Source organism: Microcaecilia unicolor, chromosome 10 (genome assembly GCF_901765095.1).
Source record: "Microcaecilia unicolor chromosome 10, aMicUni1.1, whole genome shotgun sequence".
Classification (NCBI taxonomy): domain Eukaryota; kingdom Metazoa; phylum Chordata; class Amphibia; order Gymnophiona; family Siphonopidae; genus Microcaecilia; species Microcaecilia unicolor.
Genome location: NC_044040.1, coordinates 87333400 through 87352336, shown reverse-complemented (window position 1 = coordinate 87352336; position 18937 = coordinate 87333400). Strand labels below are relative to the sequence as shown.

At 42.5% G+C, this 18937-nt stretch overlaps 1 protein-coding gene across 1 annotated transcript in view; it reads left to right on the top strand.

Annotated features, from left to right (window-relative positions):
• Positions 1-18937, top strand: part of GRIP1 (glutamate receptor interacting protein 1) — a 675191-nt gene that overhangs the window by 440236 nt on the left and 216018 nt on the right.

Genomic DNA, 18937 nt, shown 5'->3' with positions numbered 1-18937 from the left:
TGCAGATTTGCCAATTGTAGCACAGTGCTATGATGGAGCCGCTGTCATGGCAGGTCATGTCAATGGAGTACAGCAAAAAATACTGCAAGATCACCCCACAGCTATATATATACACTGCATGGCCCATAAATTGAATTTGGTTTTAGTAGAGGCCTGCAAAGTAAATTGAGCAGCAACAGGTTTTTTTTACACCCTGGAAAGCTTGTTCACATTTTTTTCACAGCCTGGTACACATCATGCATACCTAGAGGCAGATGCTTGGTGTCAAATTGGAATTGTCCAGTTTAAGTGACATGAGATGGGCCTGTTGATGGAAAAATGTATCTGCTGTTAAAAACTCACTGGGAGCACTTCTCAGCACTTTATTGGGATTGTCAGAACCTCCATACCGTAGATTCATTGAAGCATCAGGGTTGCTGAAAACTGTGCGCAAGTTAGAATTTTGTGTGTGCTTGATTATTTTTTACCATGTACTTAGTACAATTCATGTGACACATAAAGCACTGCAGGCAGAAGATACAACACTTTCTCGGACCTCTAGTGTACTCCAGAAAACCATTGACGTATTGCAGAATATGCGAACAGATGCTAAGTGGACTGATATTTGGGAGGAGATCCAAAAGTTCTGTGAACTGCATGATGTTCCTGACACAGATGAAGAGCACACTTACAAACATCGACAGTCAAGACCTGTGAAAAGAACAGCTTCGCTAGAATGTTCATTTATTACAAGCACACTTGGACAACGAGAATCTCTTTCAGAGTCATCAAGTGAAAATGAGAATGCAAAAGAAAAATGGGGAAGACAACTGTAATTTTCTGTGCTAGATACACTATTAGAAGAATGTAGTCGCAGGTTTTCACCTCAGTCAATGGAAATTGCAAAAAGTGTTGATGCAGTTCTGAAATGTGATTTGGAGGGCAACAATGGGCTACTCAGTAAATATGCAAGTGCTCTTTCTATCAATACGAAACTTGCTCACACAGAGATGGAAATTATAAAAAATGGCTTACTAAACACAGAAATCACTCTGGAAGCTCTGAAAGCAGCTACTTCAACACATTTTTATCCAAATTTTACAAAGCTTTTGAAACTGGCGCTTACTCTTCCTGTTGGCACAGCTACCTGTGAGAGATCTTTTTCTGCCTTGAGACGTGTACGAAACTGGCTGAGATCCACAATGGGTCAGGAAAGACTGACAACTTTATGTTTACTGAACATTGAAAGTGATCTTGTTGGAGATATTAACCCTGAGCAGATCATTGACACCTATGATGTGAAGTCTAGTCACCGGATGTTACTTCACTAATGTGACTATTTCATTTTGGGATTTTCCATGGATAGAAATAGCAGTGTTTAATAATTGATAACATTTTTGAATAGTATACACATTGGTTAGTATATGCTTTGACTTTGAGCAACCACTTTTTTTGGTATATGATACTACTATTACTACTACTACTATTTAACATTTCTAAAGCGCTACTAGGGTTACGCAGCGCTGTACAATTTAACATAAAGGGCAGTCCCTGCTCAAAGAGCTTACAATCTAAAGACAGTCAGTCCGATAGGGGTAGTCAAATTGGGGCAGTCTGGATTTCCTGAGAGGTGAGAGTTAGGTGCTGAAGGCAGCATATGTAATATCTAGACTGGATGGACAGGTACAGGTCTTTCGCTGCCGTCATCTACTATGTTACTATGTTATGTTACATTTAATAAAAGTTGTTAATTGTAACTTTTATTTTTACTTATTTTTTTCTGTGTGTTGTCAATTATGGATGTAAGCCCCACCCCGGCCTGGCCCTAAACCCACCCTGGCCCGCCCTAACCCTGCCCCATAACCCTGCCCTAACCCCACCCAGCCCCACCCCTAACCCTGCCCCTAACCCCACCCCCTTTAGCCTCCCCAAACAGTTGGGCCACCGACCGCCTATGTATGCGGTGCCGGCAGCCATAGTGGCTGAAGCAAAAAGAAAGGAGCTCCTCATTCTGCTGTGGATTTAGTGGCACCAGGGCAGGCAAGTAGTAGAAAGGATCAGCTGGCACAAATTTTGGTGGGCAGGGTCCAGCAGGCCAGGGATAGTACCTGTGTGCCCCTCCTCCCTCCCAAATCAGAGACACCAAGGGTGGCCCATCCATCACAATAGACTGAAATTGAAGGCCAGTGAGTGAGGTTTTCTAGCAATGCATCTGGGGTATAAATTTGGAATTCTAAATGCTGCTGAGGGCAATGACTATCAATCTTTTTTTCAGTTGGGACACACCCGATAGACAATGCTTGAATGAGTGACACACTGCATTAATGACCCTCACAGACTTTTGGTGAGACACAGTATAGCAGTTTTTATGAGTTAAATATAAACATGTTCTGCATCCACAAATATTCAACTTCCCCACAATAAGTACAGATCAAACTAGAACATTTCTCTATGGAAGTCTGAGCAATAGCAAAACAAATCTCACCACTACCAGGCGCAATGTGAAATACCTGAAAAAAATCCTAATTCAACATACAAGTAGCAAACATGTCATTCAGCAGTAGCACTAATCCTATGATTCAAACAGCTAGAACCCTACCAATAAACAGGCAGCACTACAAATATTACTGTGTGCCTTAAAACACCAATGCACCTACTACAGATAAACAGAACATGTGGGAATGCTACAGAACACAACAGAATACTACACCTCAATCACATGCAAAACACAGACGCTCACAAAATACAGAACAAGGGATCACCAATTATAAATGGAAATTTGAAGACAAAAATTGAACTGCGAACTCCAAGAAGTCATCCTCAATATTTATTTATTGCATTTGTATCCCACATTTTTCCACCTCTTTGCAGGCTCAATGTGGCTTACAATACATCATGGATAGTGAAAATGAGAAGAGAGTAGACATTTGATGTTACAAAAGGATTTCAGTTGCATGGTATTGGAGTACATAATAGTAAAATACAGAAGGCATTAATTTACATTCAGGGTATATGTGGGAGTTTCACATGACTTGGTCTTTGTGATAAATCTTGTTGAAGAGATGGGTCTGTAGTAGTTTCCGGAAGTTGGTCAGTTCATAGACCGCTTTCAGGTTACATGGCAATGCGTTCCAGAACTGTGTGCTCATATAAGAAAAGGTTGATGCGTGCATTAATTTGTACTTTAAACCTTTACAGTTGGGGAAATGAAGATTAAGGAATGTGCGAGAAGATTTTTTAGCATTTCTGGATGGTAGGTCTATCAGGTCTGACATATAAGCTGGAGCATCGCCATGGATGATCTTATGTACTAGGGTACATACTTTGAACGTGATGCGTTCTTTGAGTGGGAGCCAGTGTAACTTCTCTTGGAGGGGTTTTGCACTCTTGTATTTTGATTTTCCAAATATGAGTCTGGCTGCCATATTCTGGACTGTTTGGAGTTTTTTGAGTATTTGCTCTTTGCAGCCAGCATAAAGTGTGTTGCAGTAATCTAGATGACTGAGTACTAATGATTGTACCAGATTACGGAAGACGGTCCTCGGGAAGGATGGTCTTACTCTTTTTAATTTCCACATTGATTGGAACATCTTTTTGGTTGTGTTTTTCGCGTGGTTCTCAAGTGTTAGGTGCTGATCAATGGTAACTCCAAGAATTTTCAAGGTCTCTGAGACGGGTAGGTTTAATTTTGGTGTGTTGATGGTGGTGAATTTGCTCGTGTTGTGTTGAGAGGTAATTACTAGGCATTGGGTTTTTTCTGCATTGAGTTTTAACTGAAAGGCATCTGCCCAGGAGTGCATAATGTGTAGGCTTTGGTTGATGTCATTGGAAATTTCTTTTAGGTCTTGATTGAATGGGATGTAGATCGTTACATACGTGTTGCAACACTGGAAAAATAAAAACATAAATCATTATATTTTGTACTGAATACAGTACAAAGACATCTGTGATGAACATTTCCCAAAGCCAACATATTTCAATTAATAAATACAAAATAAAACACTTTTTTTCTACCTTTGTTTTCTGGACAGTTTCATGTTCCACTTTGTTGGTCCCAGTTTCTCTTGTCTGCTTTCCTGTTTGATCTTCTGTTTCCAGTGGCTGCTGTCCGTTTTTCATTTCTCCTCTCTCCTCCTGTCTTGTTCCCTCAACACATCTGTCTCTGGCATATTGATGTTTTCTTTTTAGCTCTTTCCTTTTTTTTCTGCCTCTATCCACTCAAATTTCACCTATTCCTTTCTATTTTTCAACCACCTATCAACTTTCCATCTCCTTCTCTCACCCCTTTCTCTCTCATTTCCCATCTCGCCCCTTCCCCAGCCTCCTATTCCCATTTATCCTTCACCTTGTCAGGGTTGTGGCTGTGCCCTTATGTCCAGACCTACTGTTTCTCTGTATCTAGCTCTGTGACCTCCCCAGTCTGCCTTTTTTTACTGTTGTTCTTATTGTTAGCCAAGCCTCACTTTGGTGTCCCTGAACCCCAGCCTCACTTTGGTCTCCCTGCTTCATTTCCTACTTGTGACATCATCAGCCTACTCCTTTATAAGGACCCAGGGAGCTTAGCTGCGTTGTCTTTGCAACAGGTCTATCTTCCTTTTTCTTGTTGTACTGTTGTGTGATTCTGAGGGAACGGTCTTCTTGTTTGCTGTGCCTTTGGGCACAGCCTTGAGCCCTGTGTGAGTGGTTTTGGTTTGAATCTGTATGGATTACTTCCCTGTTAAGGTTTGCTCTTAAGCAAAGCCCTGTTCTGTTTCTCTGTGTGTGTTTGTTCTGCATTAAACCTGTATGGATTACTAGCTTGTTAACTTTGCTTTCAAGCACAGGCCTGTTCTGTTTTTCTGTGTGTGGTTCTGCTTTGAACCAGAATAGATTAATGTCTTGTTGTCTAGGCTAGGCTCTCCAGCTTAAGCTTGTTCTGTTTCCTTGTGCGGTTTCCCTTGTTACCTTTCACTGTTCAGAGAGCTGGTTGTTGCCAGCCGAGCTGCTTTCCTTGATTACTTTGCTTGCACAGCCTAGCAACTTTCCTTGATTACCTTGCTCCAGTGCAGCTGGGTGTGCTCTCTCTCTCTGCCTGCCTTTCCTTTCCCTTCCTGGCTGAGTTCTGGTATGAACATTGTTTGTTTTCCCTTTGTTTGCTTTAAGCCCTGCCTCTTTCTGATGTGTTTTAGAAGCAGCACTTCCCGTTAGCCTGCTTTAATTCTTTGCTGTGTGTCTCCTGATTCTTGTGAGCATTGCTCCTTATCTGATCTGTGTATGTAAAGGCAGCTTTCCCTGCTTGCTTACTTTTCCCTTTGTCTTTAGTATCTGTTATTTGACTCTGTGGCACAGCCTTGTGTATTCCCATAAGCGGCTTCCCTTTACCCTTTTGTGTTGTATGGCCAGCCTTGTGTATTCTTATGAGTGGCTTCCCTTTACTTTTGAGCAGTGCTTTTTTTGTGCCGGTACGTGCTGGTACGGCATACCGGCACCTTTTTTGTGAGGTCCGGCTCACCTGCTCGCTCCCTTCCGTTCGTGCACCCATTCTCCCCCCCACCCTCCCTCAGCTCCCCCCCCCCCCGGCCGCCTGCCTGCCCACTCCCTTCCATTCGTGCACCCATGCTCCCCCCACCCTCCCTCAGCTCCCCCCCCCCAGCTGCCTGCCTGCCCACTCCCTTCCATTCGTGCACCCATGCTCCCCCCCACCCTCCCTCAGCTCCCCAACCTTCCTTGAAATCTTCAATTTACCCAAAGTCGCAGCGAACCAGCAGTAAAAACAGCTGGCAGGCAGGCTTGACTCCTTGTCACTTCTCTTTCCTCTCAGTGCATCCCGCCTTCATCTGATGTAATTTCCTTTCTGCGAGGGTGGGTCACGCTGAGAGAGAAAGGAAGCAACGAGGAGGCAAGCCTGCCTGCCTGCCTGTTGTTTTTACTGCTGGTTCACCACGACTTCGGTTAAATTAAAGATTTCAAGAAAAGTCGGGGAGCTGAGGGAGGGCGGTGGGGGCTGGGGTTTGAACGAATCGCTGGACATGGAGGGGAGGGGAAGAGAGGAGAATCACTGGACATGGATTTGAGGGGAAGGCAGGGAAGAGAGAATTAATGGACATGGATAGGAGGGGAGGGCAGGGGAGGGCAAAGGACAGCAGAGACAAGCTGGACATGGATGGGAGAAGAGGGCAGGGAAGAGAGAATTGCTGGACATGGATGGAAGGGGAGGGCAGGGGAGAGAGGAAAATCACTGGACACAGATGGCAGGGGAGGACAGGAGGCAGAGGAGAATCGCTGGACATGGATGAGAGGGGAGGTCAGGGGAGAGAGATTCACTGGACATGGATGGCAAGGGAGGACAGGGGGCAGAGGAGAATCGCTGGACATGGATGAGAGGGGAGGGCAGGGGAGAGAGGAGACATGCTGGACGGATGGGAGGGGAGGGCAGGGGAGAGAGGAGAATCGCTGGACATGGATGGGAGGAGAGGGGAGGGCAGGGAATAGAGGAGACATGCTGGACATGGATGGGAGGGGAGGTCAGCAAAGAGAGATTCGCTGGACATGGATAGAAGGGGAGGAGAGAAAAAAGAAGGAGATGCACATGGATGGAGATGAGGAAAAGGGAAGAGAGGAGAAAAACTGCACATGGATGGAGAAAACAGGCAAAAGCTGGATCCATGTTATACCTCCTCCAGTCAATTCCACGGCGGAGGACCCAACTTTTACTTATGGATGTATGGCAAGAAATGAAGAAGAAAGGAGGAAAGTAAAGAAATATATGGAAAGGAAGCCGTGGAAACGGAGTTAAGAGAACAGATAGAGAGCAGTAGAGTCAGAGACTGGGACCAATATGGATAGAAAAACAGTCACCAGACAACAAAGGTAGAAAAAATCATCGTATTTTTATTTTACTGTCTGGAATATGTCCAATTTGAGAATTTACATCTGCTCTCTTATTTTGCACTGGGTATACTGAAATTATACTGTGCATCCTCTCTGTTTGATTCTGTTTGAGTGGGTGGTTCTTCTGTTTGTTGTGATTACTAGCTCAGCCTTGAGCTGCCTCTCTGTGTGCCACGAGTGGACTGCTCTTCCATTTAGCTGGGACTACTAGCTCAGCCTTGAGCTACCTCTCTGTGAGATTTCTGTTTGACTTGGTTAGGATTATTCGATTATAGCTGTGGTTCTAGCACAGCCCTGAGTTTCCTCTCTGTTTGGTTCTGTTTGTGCTTGAGTGGGTGGTTCTTCTGTTTAGCTAGGACTACTAGCCCAGCTCTGTGCTACCTCTCTGTGTGATGTCTGTTTGATTTGGTTAGGACTATTCATTTATAGCTAGGGTTCTAAGCCCAGTCCTGTGCTGCCTTCCTGTGTGATTTTCTTATCTTTTACTTGTGGTTTCTACCATGTGAGTCTAAGTGGGGCTGTCTTTTCCCCTTCAGTTTCTTTGTGCCTGTGTGTAGTCTTTTGACCCCTTGTTTGTGGCTCTGTTTAGTGCAGTGTGTGTGTGCAGTGCTTGAGTAGTACTTGCTCAAGAGATTCCGTTCTGTTTCTTTTCCCTTCCCTCTGGTGTGATTCAGTTCCAGTTCCGTGAGGCCCGTATTCCTGCACTCTGTATGAGTGGGTTCCGGATCAGCCGTGAGGCCCGCCTGAATGGTCTATCTCCCCTTTCTGGTGGTGCTTGTTGCTTGTCTTGAGTGTGCTCTGTCTATTTGCCATGTCTGGTATCCTGTTTGTATTCAGTGCCTGTTTTGCCTCTGCTCTGCACCTCCCCAGAGGACTTGTCTGCTGCAGCCTGGCTGCAGCCCAAGGGCTCACTAACCCAGGTTCCGTGACACACCTATTCCCCATTATCACATTTCTACCCTCTGTACTCACTATTCTTTTCTTACTCATCTCCTTGACAACCCCCTTGGCCTTTCTCACAGGTTTTACACCATTCCTGGTATCTCCCTTCCCTATCACTTGCTCCACACTTGTAGCCCAGCATCTCCTCCCTCTCTTTATTCTCCCACCCCCATGCTCTTTATGCCTGACATGTCCCTGTCTCATCTCTCTTCTCTGTTGTCCCCTCTCATGGTCCAGCAATTCTCTCTCTTCTCTGTCACCCTCCCCATAGTCCAGCATCTCTCCCTCTCTTTTCCCTCCCTTAAGTCCAATATCTCCCCCTCTTTCTTTCCTACTTCCCATTGCCCCATCCCCTCCCCTCCACCCCCTAATTCCAAGGTGTTTCTCTCTCTCTCTCTCTTTCTTTCTCTTCCCTTGCTGCCTCTTGTTGTAACAGAGAGGAGGAATGGAGAGACAGTGGATGTCCAACATCCCTACCTCTAGTTATCCAGCATCTTTCCCCTCCCCCACATGCCCCTCTTCAAACATCTTGCCCTCTTGCTTCCCTTACTGACCGTTATCTAGCAACTTTCCCTCCTTCCCCTCCAAACATCCCTCTCTCTGGCTTCCCTTCCTTTTATTCAGCATCTGCCTCCCCCAACCCCCCTTCATATATCCCTCCTTCTTGCTTCCATTCCTGCCTCCTGTTGTTCAGCTCCTCTTCCTCCCTCCTTCCCTTCCAACCCCCCCCCCAATCAAACATCCTTCCTTCTCACTTTCCTTCCTGCTTCCTGTTGTTCAGCATTTATCCCTCCTTTCCAATCTCACTCCCATTCAAACATCTTTCCTTCTCTCCTTTACTGTCTCTTGCTGTCCACCATCTCTTCCTCCCTCTCCTCTGCTCCTGAGGCCAATATATTTCCCTTTTTCTGGGTCTACACCCCTTCCATTCTAGCTTCTCACCTTCTAATACTCCCCCTGCATCCGAGATCCAGTGTGTTTCCTTTTGCTTTCATCCTCCTGTGGTCCTTTTGTCTTCCTTCTCCCCCTGCAAGCATTCCAGCATGCATCATTCTATCCATCACGCCCCCTCCCACAGGCGGTCTGACATCTTTTGCCTCAAGGAGTTTAGATAAAACAGAAGGCAGGGTGAGCCTATCTAGTCCATTACATGGGCTGAAACCAGTAGGTGAAGCTTGCTGGCAGTATGTGGAGATTGCCGCTACACTGATTCACCCGAAACAATAGCAAACACTATTGAAAACAATAGCAAAAAGATTATTACAAATAAGGGACTGCCTATGTGTGGTCCATCTGTAAAAAGTCAAAAGCTGTTCCACTTGGATAGGCAGTGCCTTAAAAGGTGGAGGACAAAAGATTTGTGGGGGGGGGGGGGGGTCACTTTTTGACAGCTTTTTAATTTATTTGCAAGCTTCCCATGTTAGGTATAAATATCATGAAATAAAATCTGAATACCATTAAAACAGGTTCAAAAATTATTGTAGCTAGTAGAACAGCACTAATAAAGGCTGTATTTTGTGCTTATTTTTCTACACTGTTATATACAATACAGTAATACATGACTAAATTTCAGTCAGGATATCCTGTTTACTGATGGGTTCACCTTAATTGTTGTTGTAATCTGCCTTGGGAAGGGAAGCCTGGTGTAATAAAGACTGAAAGTAAAATTAAACGCTTCTTTCATTGGGGTACATGGAATCACATCTTCACCTTATCTCTTTTGTACATATGGATTATTCAGTTTTTTAGCATGTTTCAGACACAAGTGGTTTTCATAAGTCAAAATAATAAAAATAAATATTTCTTCCTTGCAGATCTCCCCAAGTGCAGTCCATTGGTTTTCTTTTATTTTGTCCTTGTGATGACTTATACTGTGCCAGAACTGGAAATACAGAATAATAGAATTCTGTAACATCCAAAACCTATTAGCAATATAATTATGTTCACATTTGGGTAATAACTAAGAAAATGCTGTTAAAAATTATGTTAGAAAATATGAAGTTTACTGCTGTATATGTAGTAGTAATATAAAATATGACGTGTATTTTTATAAAATATCGTTGCAATTCACAAAACAAAAGGAGCAAGTTCCCACATGTCTTCTTTTTCTTTTGATATAGGCACAGGAAAAAAATATTTTAAGTGCTCCCAGATTTTAACCTAATTCATTTTTGATGTGGGATATAAATGTCATAAATACGTGAATAAATAAATAGAAACTCTAAATGTTGAGCACCTGATTCTCATAACATGATGTCTCTGCATGAATATAATGTGTGCTAGGGTGTCCCTATAGCCAGTTCCTCCAAATAACACACTGATTACGATTTATTACAAATCGCTACTCTATCTATGAAAAGTTATTCCATTATTATACTTCCTCTGTCTACATCCGTATGCTGCCCAAGCCGGCATGTTTAAAAATATAACTGAGATAACATAAAAATGCTACCAGCAATAAAGAATGACAACATGGATGCAGCAGCTCATACGCTTGTTTGCTTTGTTTTGAGTGTCCGGGATTGACGGCTGTGCAGGGGAGGGGAAAAAGATTACCCTAATTTGCTTCAGCTTTTTGACTTAATCCCATCTCCTGGTTTTATCCAGCCTCCTTGTTTTCCCCATCACTCTCAAAACCTTTCCCCACCCCCTGCAGGTGGTCTGATATCTTCCCCCCTCTTTCTATCTCAAACCCCTTCCCCCCACAGTTTAATTACATATGTTACCTATTGCCGGTCTCTTGTTTTCTTTAACGCATCCTGCCCTGTTTCTTTCAAACCCCTTCCCCCCAGGTGGTCCGATATATTTTCCACCTCTCTCTGAAACCCCTCCTCCTCCTGGTAAATTTACATTCACTGCCTGCCGCCGGTCTCTTCTTCTCTTTACCGTATTCTGCCCTGTCTCTCTCAAACCCCCTCCCCCCCCCCCACCCATTTACCTCCACTTGCTTAGCAGAGCCGCCAGGCTGTGGCAGCAATTTTCCATGGACAAGATCTTGTAGCCATACATATGAAGTTACGTCACGCTGACGTGACCAGCCTGGTATTTTATAAGCATAAACTCTAGATTCATACCTGAGCATGATCATGAATTCCCACCTTATTGGATAGTATATATATTGTGTGACATTATAGACCCCTCAGTTTTATTTTGTTCGCAGTTATGGAACAACCCAAGTCATACTATTATTCTCCCATCAGTTAATTTCTCAGTCAGTTACCTTTAAAAAATTTAAAGAATTTGATTTAGCAGCACTTTTATTCACTATGTCGTCAACCAAAATGGGCTTTAAACGTTGTACTAATTGTGTATGAAAATTATCAATTACAGACCCGCAAACTGCTTGCTTGCACTGTTTAGGCAAACAGCATGCGCTGCACTATAGAAATGATAAGTAGTAGTAGTGTCCTGAATGTAAAAACATGTCAAGCAAAACTTTAGAAAGAGCTCTTAAATTAAATGAATACCTTTGTAATTCATGTGCGGGGAAAGTCAACTCCAGACTCTGCAAAGAAACACTCTTCTTCAAAACATTGTTCTTTAACTTCTACCTCAGGCTCAGTGATAAAAAAAGATAAATCCTGCTCTCCCCTTGCCTCAGTACCTGGGGATCAGGTTGATACAATGTCTGTGCTCCCTCTTGCCTCAGTTCCGGGGGACCAGGTGTCTGCTTTTCAAGTAGTGCAGAGTTTACTGCAGTCTCACTCTTGCTCTTCTTCTATAATGCCTGCTCAGCAAGTTGATGCCGATAATCCATTCTCAACATGGAATCAACTCCCAGACAAGGTTCCATCTTTAACTAACACATTGACTGCTTTACCTCCACCAAAATGTCGGCATCGTAATATATTGACATCTTTAACACCATTGCATTGACGTCGACACCCAACTGACTTGATGTCACCTCTGAGAACATATTCCCGATGTCGATGTCAAGATGACTCGGTCATCTTCTAGTCCGCCTCCTTGACATTGACATTGAGCTCACTCTACATCTTCTTCATCTACATATTCTGCTGAAAGCATGAAAAGTCAGTCTTGATCTCGGTACTGAAGACACAAAATATCTAGACATAGACACTCTAAAGCTAGACAATCCAAATCTCATGCTTCTTCAAAATCTCAAAGAAGCATAAGTTCAAAATCAAGGTCCACTTCTCACAATGCAGTACTTCCTGATAATTTAGTTCACATACTACCTCTATTTTTAAAGCACCATGAATATCAAAAAGAGGGGTGCAGTACAGTGAACAAGCATCACCAAACAAATGTGATCTCTCCCTCAGAATCACCAAAATAAGCTACATTACATGAATCTATTTCTTCATCACATTCTAGATGGGATGAATTAAATTTAAATTCAACTATTCCATCTCCATCTTTTAATATCCACTCTCCACAACCTACACAAGTTGAAGAACAATTAGCTGGATCTTCAACACAGCTATCTCCACACCAAGATGTACAACCATCTGCAGAGGAAGTCTCATACTCTGTTTCTATTAAAACTAACTAAATCATTGGCTATTTCACTTCCTTCTCAAACTATCCAATCTCAAGATAAAAGAACAGTAACTCAATATTTATACCTTACAAAAGAATCTGTAGCTCTGCCTATAACTCAGGTATTATAAAATCATCACAAACTTCTATGGATGTCTCCATATTCTACAAGATCTACACAAACAGCTTTAGAGAAGAAATATAAAGTACGTGGAGGGGCATAATCAAATGGGGCGCCCAAGTTTTCCTGAGGGCGTCCCCGCAGGACAGCCCCATGAAGGGGCGGGGAAACCGATATTATCGAAACAAGATGGGCATCCATCTTTCATTTCGATAATACGGTCGGGGATGCCCAAATCTCAACATTTAGGTCAACCTTAGAGATGGTTGACCTAAATGTTGAGATGATCGACCTTAGAGATGGCCGTCCCTGGTTTTCGGCGATAATGGAAACTGAGGACGTCCATCTCATAAATGACCAAATCTAAGGCATTTGGTCATGGGAGGAGCCAGCATTCATAGTGCAGTGGTCCCCCTCACATGCCAGGACACCAACTGGGCACCCTAAGGGGCACTGCAGTGGACTTCACAAATTGCTCAGAGGTACACAGCTCCCTTACCTTATGTGCTGAGCCCCCCAAACCCCCCCAAAACCCACTACCCACAACTGTACACCACTACCATAGCCCTAAGGGGTGAAGGGGGCACCTACATGTGGGTACAGTAGGTTTCGGGTGGTTTTTGAAGGGCTCACATTTACCAGCACAAGTGTAACAGGTAGGGGAGGATGGGCCTGGGTCCGCCTGCCTGAAGTGCACTGCACCCACTAAAACTGCTCCAGGGACCTGCATACTGCTGTCATGGAGCTGGATATTACATTTGAGGCTGGCATAGAAGCTGGCAAAAAAAAATTAATCTTTTTTTAGGGTGGGAGGGGGTTGGTGACCACTGGGGGAGTAAGGGAAGGTCATCCCCGATTCCCTCCAGTGGTCATCTGGTCAGTTTGGGCACCTTTTTGAGGCTTGGTCGTGAAAAGAAATGGACCAAGTAAAATTGACCAAATGCTTGTCAGGGACGCCCTTCTTTTTTCCAATATCGCCCCAGTCCCGCCTTCGCTACATCTCTGACACGCCCCTGTGAACTTTGGTCATCCCAGCGATGGACTGCAGTTGAGGGTGCCCAAAATTGGCTTTTGATTATGCCGATTTGGGCAACCCTGTGAGAAGGACGCTCATCTCCCGATTTGTGTCTGAAGATGAGCGCTCTTCTCTTTCAAAAATGCCCCTGAAAATGTCCTAGAACATGGAAAATCGCAACTCCTAATGCATCATTAATAGTCAAATCAGTGATGCGTAAAAATAAAACTCAAAAAGATATAACAAATCATCCCCCTCCAAAAGATTTGAAATGTATGGATGTCATGGCACGCCCAAGTTTTCAATCAGCAATGTTGTCTGCATGTATTCGGTGCACACATTCCATTATGTAGAATATTTATATACTATAATGGATGATTTAAACAAAATTACATTCTGTCATACCTCAGGATAGTTCTACTTTAACTATTATGTCTAATTTAGATGATTGTTCCAAATAAATGATAAGAGCAGCACATGATAATTATGATACATTGATTAGAGGTGCAGCTACAGCCATTGCTACTAGATATTTAGCCTGGTTAAGAGCATCAGGTGAAGATCTTTATGAAAAGTAGCTGATGCACCATGTTCAGGAGATTCACTATTTGGTGACAAAGTTAAAGAATTAATTGAAAAGTCCTTCAATTAATTCTTTAACTTTGTCACCAAATAGTATATAAAGGAGGATTGTACCACACTTGACACACACCAGCTTCCCAAAACAAATTATAAAAAACTACCTTACTACTCTTCTCAAAATAAGTTTCAACCACGTAAATCATATTCCAATCCACATTCTTTTTATAATCCAAAGGCTAACCATCAGCAATCCAATTATCGTTCATGAGGAATAAGAGATGGAAAAAAATCAAAAACCTGTCATTTCACAACAATCTAAACTTCCTTCTAGCTTTTGACAATTTGGTTTACCCTTACATTCCTGTGGAGGCAGAATCCAGGGGTGTTTAGCTGTTTAGAAAACAATAACATCAGACAAATGGATATTAAATATAATTCAATACGGTTACTCTCTTCATTTTCTACATCGCCCACCAATAAGGCCCCCTCATTCTGTCCACTTTTCTTCACACCAGAGTATACTCTTGCTACAGGAATTTCACAGACTACTCCTCAAGAATTCCATATAGATAGTTCCCTTTTCCCACAGAAACAAAGAGTGTTATTCAAAATATTTCCTGATTCCAAAAAAGGATGGCAGTTTTCAAGCAATATTAGACCTAAGAAATCTAAACAAACATGCTCTAAAGGAGAAATTTTGCACGAATACCCTTGCTACAATTTTCCCTCTCCTAGAAAGGGATGTAAGATTCACAGCAATATACCTGCAAGTCCTATTTACACATGCCTATCCATCCATTGTCCAGAAAATACTTGAGATTTGTAATAAACAAACAACATTATCAATACAAGGTACTACTGTTTCACCTCACATCAGCCCCAAGAGTATTCACCAAGTGCATAGTGTTAGCAGTAGCACACCTGCATCAACAGGGCATCGTACTATTTTCTTATCCAGACAATTGATTAATAGTGGCAAAATCTCCACAGCACAATTTGGCAGCTTTACACCTCATGATTCAACTTCTCACAAAGTTAGGTTTTCTAATCAATCACAGAAAATCACATTTGATCCCGACGCAGCAGTTGGAATTTATAAGGGCGGAACTCATATCTCACAAAGCCATAGCAAAATTACCAACATCTCGGGCACTACTCATAAACCAATTAGTAAATCTTCTTTAATCATTCAAATCACAACTGTTTGAACTCTTTTAATTCTGCTGGGACACATGGCTGCTACAGTCAATGCCCTTGCTTTAGTTCACCTATATATGTACCCGATACAATGGCATCTGAAAACCAGATGGATTCAATACCTTCAAATTCTAACAATGAAGATTTTCATAACAAACCATATCTAGAAAGTTCTACTATGGTGGATATTCCCACAAAATCTTCTTCTTTCAAATACCACAGCCAACCAAAATATTGACAACAGATGCATCCAAGATAGGCTAGGGAGCAAATGCGGACAACTATTCCACATAAGTCTAGTGGATCTTTCAGAACAGAAACCATTCCATAAATTTCCTAGAACTGAAAACAATCAGATTGGCCATTCAAGCATTTCAAACCTTGTTAGCGAATCAAATTATACAAGTTCGAATGGACAACCAGGTAACTATGTTCTATACGAACAAGCAAGGAGGCATGGGATCCTACAGCCTATGCTGTGAGGCAGCCTGTGTTTCTGATAGATTCGTTGAGCAGAAAATTACAACCACACGATTGGTCTCTCAAGACCACAGTTATTCAAAGTATTTTTCAACAGTGGAGGACACCACAGCTAGATCTATTTGCATCCCCACAGAACAACAAATGTCACAAATTTTGTTCAAGGTGGCCCAGTCAGAAAAGAATAACAAAAGATGCATTCTCCATTCTATGGACGCAGTTTCTTGTATATGCATTTCTCCCAATACCTTTAGTATCAAGAACGTTACAAAATATAATTCAAGACAAATCAAAGATAATTCTAATAGCAACTTACTAGCCAAGACAGTCCTGGTTTTTGGTACTCCAAAATTTAGCAGTTCTTCCTGCAAAAATCCTTCCAAACATCTCAGATTTAATAGCACAACATCAGGGCACCTTGTTGCATCCAAATCTACAAGACCTCCGTTTAACAGCATGGTATATCCAAAGAACTCTTTAACTTCTTCAATATTTTTACAATCAATGGTAAAGGTTTTACTAGCCTCCAGAAAAGAATCAACTCGAAGATCCTATACATCTAAATGGACACATTTTACTTCATCGTGTACTCCATGAGGACTGGATCCAGTCTCTTGTTCTGTATCTATACTGTTAGACTATTTTCTTCATCTCTCTGATTGTGGCCTTGCATGCTCTTCCTTGAAAGTTCACATTGCTGCAGTTTCGATATTCCATGACCCTATTGATGATATGACTATAATTTGTCACCCTATAACAAAATATTTTATGAGAGGGTTGATCAATTTAAAACCACCTCTTTAAACTCCACTTGTAGTGTGGGATCTTAATTTGGTGTTAGAAACACTAGTGGAACAACCATTTGAACTGCTTCAATCTGCATCTCTAAAATTCCTTATGTGGAAAACAATATTCCTCATGCACTTACATCTCCTCATAGTAACATAGTAGATGACGGCAGAAAAAGACCTGCACGGTCCATCCAGTCTGCCCAACAAGATAAATTCATATGTTCTACTTTTTATTTGTACCTGTCCTCTTCAGGGCACAGACCGTATAAGTCTGCCCAGCACTATCCCTGCCTCCCAAGTACCAGTCCCGCCTCCCACCACCAGCTCTGGCACAGACCGTATAAGTCTGCCCAGCACTATCTCTGCCTCCCAACCACCAGCCCCGCCTCCCACCACCGCATAGGAGAACTTCAAACTTTTGTGTACTGTGCCTCATATACTCAAATCTTACATAAGACCATTTTACGACCTCATCCAAAATTTTTACCAAAAATTGTTTCTGCTTTTCATATCAATCAGTTTATTTTGCTACCAGCGTTTCATCCACCACTTTACCAAACACCAAGACAATAATGCTTACATACTCTAGACTGTACCAGAGCTCTTTCTATATATTTGCAATGAACGGCCTATCCAAATAGACCTTCTCAACTATTCCTTTCTGACTGCTTAGATCATCATCAACCAGTTTCTAAGCATACGTTATCTGGATATATTGCTAATTGTATCCATTATTGTTATACCAAACCTTCTCTTCAAGATCCAAAGACTATTCCTCATATCACAGCTCATAAGATTAGATCTATGGCTGCATCAACTGCACATCTTCACAGAGCATCAATCCTGGATATATGCCGAGCAGCAACATGGTCCTCAATACATGCTTTCTCCAAACATTATGCTTGGATGTGGCTTCAAGAGAAAATTCCAGATTTGGTCAAACCATTCTTGATAATGCGATCTGAATGACACCTTGCCTTCTCCTCCATACACAGGTACCACTTCTTATTGGTATTATATTTTTACTTTTCATAAAAAGTTCTTAAATTTATATGTTACCTGTGTAAGCTTGGGAGTCTTCACATGTGTGGCTACAAGATCTTGTCCATGGAAAAATAATAGTTGCTTACATGTAACGGTAGTTTTCCATGGACAGTAGATCTTGTAGCCACATAATACCTCCCTCCCTTCCTAGGTGTTGTTCGCTTTTTACATTGAGAGGTCTATAGTGTTCCATGGTATATATACTGACCAATAAGGCAGGAATTCATGAGCATGCTTAGATTTGAATCTAGAGTTTATGCTTATAGAATACTGGGTCAGTCACATCACATGACGTAACTTAACAAGAGTGGCTATAAGATCTACTGTCCACGGAAAACTATCATTACAGGTAAGCAACTATTATTTCAGTCTTCTCTCTAGCACATCCTGCCCCTGAGGAAACAGGAAGTTACATCAGACAGGGCAGGATGAGCTAAAGAGAAGACTTGCAGGCCAGTGGCAGGTAGCGAATGTGAATTGCTGTCGCAGCCTATCAGCTCTGCCAAGCAAGCAGAGGTAAACCGGGGGGAGGGGGGAAGAGGGGTTTGAGAGAAACAGGGCAGAATGCGGTAAAGAGAAAAAGAGGGTAGCAGCAGGCAGCAAATGTAAATATACCAGGTGGAGGGGTTTCAGAGAGAGGGGCAAAAGGTATCAGACCGCATGGGGGGAAGGGGTTTGATAGAAACAGGGCAGGATGCGGTAAAGAAAAAGAAGAGGCCAGCGGCAGGCAGAGAATGTAAATAAACTAGGGGGAGGGGTTTGAGAGAGAGAGGGAATAAATATTGGACTGCCTGATGGGTGGGCTTTGTGATGTCGCTCTCTATAAAATGCTGCTCTCTCTCAAGTGCCACCCGAGGCCTCCGCCTCAGTTGGCCTCATTATAGGGCCGCCTTTGTGCATTAATTAGAACTCGCAAACAGGATTATATTTCCATGCCAATGTCACACCAACATCACGCCAGCACCCAAAAAAATTCCCTAACACATGCACTAACAGGTATATTACTGCAAAATACCTTAACGTGTTCATGTGGTAACCCTATTAGTGCTTGTTAAAGGTTTAGGGCTAGATTCTATACATCACACCTAAAAGAATTGGCATGGAAAAGAAATATGCCTAGGCATATTTTATAAAGTATGCCTACATTTAGGCACAGTTTATAGAATATGCCTAGTGCCCATCCACATGACTAAATTTAGTCATGGGCAGTTATGCCAAGTAAAACTTGGTGTAAATGCTAATGCCTAAATTAGGTGCGGACCAGGTGTATTGTATAACAGCATGCATAGATTTTAGAAATGCCTATAACCCGCCCATTCCACCCCATGGCCACGCCTCCTTTTCAGCTATGCGCCTTAGAATTTACATGGATTAATTTACAGAATATGCTCACACAGTTGTGTGCATAAATTT